The following is a 3,758-nucleotide window of genomic DNA, read 5'->3' on the forward strand; positions in this document are numbered from 1 at the left end:
TATGACTAATAAATTAATAACTAATTATTTATTTGATTATTGATTATTTAGCTAACTACTGATTAGTGCCAGTTGCGTAGCAGAATGCGACCTTAGGCTTCGCCTTCACTACTTTTGTCGCTAAAGTCCCTCGTAATTTTGTTTCTTGCGTGCTACCGTGGTTTGAATTGAGTGGAGAGAAAAGGAGCACCTTTTCGAACGTCATAATATTTATTGCCGTGAAGCTACCCTAAAGATGTTTTGCATTGGAGAGAGAGTTGACGGGCTACCATTCGCTAGTGCTCGTTTTATAGTTATAGCAAATAGCTTTTGAAGAGCCCTTTAGAGGAAATTTCAATTTGGTGTTTGTGAATAGCTGCATCGATAAAAAATAAACGTTGTTATCAAACAATACGAGCTATCTACAATGCATCAGACGAATGCACAAAACATGAAAGTGCGATCATAAATTGTATGACATTTATTATGATGATCATTCAGAATGCCCGATTTCGGAATAAGCGCATGACTCTGTTACCGAGGTTAAATGAAAGAGCGACGCAAGTGGATCTATATAAAAACAACTATGTACAAGACGCGTATTACCATTCTCTGAAAACTGCAGCAACGGAAGTGCCGGGTGGCGTCACTAAAAAAATAAAACAACAAAAATGAAGTCAATAAAGCTATGCTTTTTTATTATACATTGCAGTTCATAAACTAAAACGCATACAGCAAAACCAGCCTCGAACGCAGCCAGGATGTGACTGTATGACAACTTTCCTGTCTTTAGTGAGTGTTGTTACCTTTAGGTTGCGTTCAGACAGCTCTCAGCAACAATCGCCTTTCAACATGCTTCAAACTCTTTTTTACAGATTACACCGCGCCGATTTTTTAAGTTAACCTATTCAACGTCGCTAAGATGGTGCGATGAACGCCACTGATGTATTACGCTCATTACAGTAATTTTAATTTATAAAACTATTTTATTAATATTGCATTTCACTTTCCGTACTGCGCTTCATGCTCGAACAAAACGTAAGGCTGTGTTTTTTTTTTTTGTTTTTTTGAGTGACGTATCCGGCACTTCCGTTGCTGCAGTTTTCAGGGAACGGCAATACGCGTACAAGACACAGCAAGACTGTGTGTCACAGTTGGAATTACATGAAGACCACGATGTTTTCTCCCAGCGAAGACAGTCTTGCCGTTTTACGAGGCATGACCGTCTACAGTGATATTATACGTCTCCATTGCGAAGACAACATAAGAATGATAGCTAGCGGTAACTGGCTGCCTTAAAGAGAGACAAGCTTAGCACGGGCGGCAGATGGCACGAGCTGCTGCCCGGTGCGCCGCGCTGGTTAGCGCATCGTGGTGTGTGGTGAGCGGCCAATATGGCGTCTGGCAGCACGTCGCTGAAACAGGTTCGCCGCTAGGTTCGCTCTTCTTGTTCGCTATTCTTGTTAAAGAGTACCTCATGTATTGGGAAATTTCTTATAACGAATTACCGATACATTGCAAATTTCGAAATTCCCTTCGAGCGCGATATTTCTGATTTTCACAGGCCTGCTCTAAAACCCTGTGCTATTTCTGCAAATACGTAAACTATAAGAACATTCAAAGTTTGTCAACAAACGCATTTAAAACCTAATTAGAATATTGTGTATCAAATTTTCAAAAGAGTAAATGTTTATTTGTTACACATTATAAATATTTCAGTTGAGTGTCTTTCAGTGAATGCGAACACGAGCACATTGATCAGGGCATCTTAAAGTACCTGCCAACATATCTGGGTTCTGTAAATGCTTTGGTGCTGCCTCGGTGTCTGCTTGCTTCTTTCTCAAAAGTCTTTTAATTTTAGCGGGAGTGTGTCAACTTTACCCATATGGGTACTGAGTAATTTAGTTATTCTAAGTTACGAATTTTAAGATTAGGATAGTGACAAAAAACATGAAATGCCTTCTTTTACCTCGTCCGGGAATAAAATGTTTTGCACAATAAAGTCTTTTCTTTCAGAGCTGAGAGGTGCTGGTTATTATCAGCAATAATAGAGACCCGTCGCTTGGCGATCTAGAAGCAAACTGAACAATATTGAAACAAATTACGTATAGAGAGCAAACCGATGCATGTATTCTATAAAGTATTTTATTTACGATCATAACCTTCTACCTAAGAACGCAGTAGGCAATAATTTGAACATTCAGCAATTTTCTTTTATATAGATTGCATTAATCACCTATTCCCCTTCCGCATAACAAGGGTTGTATTGCCGATTTTTGCTTTAAATTCTGTACAAGCTTTCTGTTGTCTATGCAGCAAAGCTAAATAATAATAATAATAATAATAATAATAATAATAATAATAATAATAATAATAATAATAATAATAATAATAATAATAATAATAATAATAATAATAATAATAATAATAATAATAATAATAATAATAATAATAATAATAATAATAATAATCAATCAATCAATCAATCAATCAATCTTTATTTAATGTGCGCAGGAGCAACCATGTGGTCTTTGTGCTGCAGCACAAAAAAAAATGAAAAAGCACAAACATGTTTACACACACAGAGAGAACACAAAAAAAAGAAATAAATAATACATGAAATGAAACAGACGAAAAGTATCACGGAAATTAAGCAAACAATGAGTATCATCACTTATATACACAGTGAGAGAATTTTTTAGCACACCAGGAAATAAAGAAAAAAAAAAAGAACGGTAGGTAGAAGAGAAAAAAAAAAACAGATGACTGACATTGATTATAGTAATATAGAAATATACATAAAATAAACAACCATTCCAGGCGCAACAAGTGCATGGTACTTAAAACACAGGCTAGAAATACAGAATAATACAATAAAGAAGTAAAATTGAACAAGGGACAGTAAGATTCGAATATAAAGTTTAAAGTTGAAATATAAGCAAGAAACGGATAAAAAGTAGTTCAAGATACAGACAGCATTGAACAGGAGAAAAAGCAAAAAGTGAAGTAAATACAATTTAAGGCTAGAAAGCGGGAGTTATATGTTATAAAGTACTATTTAGAATACAACGCTACGAACATCCAATGTAAATGAACAGAGCGAGTTTTGGAAGATGTCAAGGTGAGGACAAAAAGAGTTAAATAACCACTGCATCCTGTCCAGAGGGGAGTGGGAATGAAGAGGAGAAACCTGAAATGGTCTGAATTTCCTCATGCTCTTTCGCGGAACGCGCAGTAGGATGTACTCTAAGAGCTGAGGGCACATAATGTGGCCATGAAGGAGTTTGTACAGAAATATGATATCAAGTCTGATACGACGGCAGTGAAGGGAAGGAAGATTCAGTTGGGCGCTCCTGGTGGAGCGAGAGGGGGAAGTTGCGAAAGGAAAGCGATAATGAAATATCCGTAAAAATTTTTTTTGTACTCTGTCAACCTTGTCCAAGTTCGATTTGCAAGTGCCATTCCAAACAACCGACGCATACTCCAAGACCGGGAGGCATATGGACAGGTAGAGTTTTAGGAACGGAAGTGGAGTATGGAACTCTCTCGAAAGTCTGCAAACGAATCCGAGTATGCGCATAGCCCGCTGAGCAATGCGTTTAGTGTGAGAGGAGAAGCTGAGGGTGCGGTCAAAAAGTACACCAAGGTCATTAATTTCATCAACCCTATCCAACAGCACAGAATTGACAGAATAATGGTAGAGAAAGCTATGTGTTTTACGAGTAAAGGACACAACCCTAGTTTTGGAAGAATTGAGGGTAAGTCGATTCATCGCACAC

The sequence above is a fragment of the Amblyomma maculatum genome, chromosome 11 (genome assembly GCF_055883805.1).
Source record: "Amblyomma maculatum isolate TAMU_Amacu chromosome 11, ASM5588380v1, whole genome shotgun sequence".
NCBI lineage: Eukaryota > Metazoa > Arthropoda > Arachnida > Ixodida > Ixodidae > Amblyomma > Amblyomma maculatum.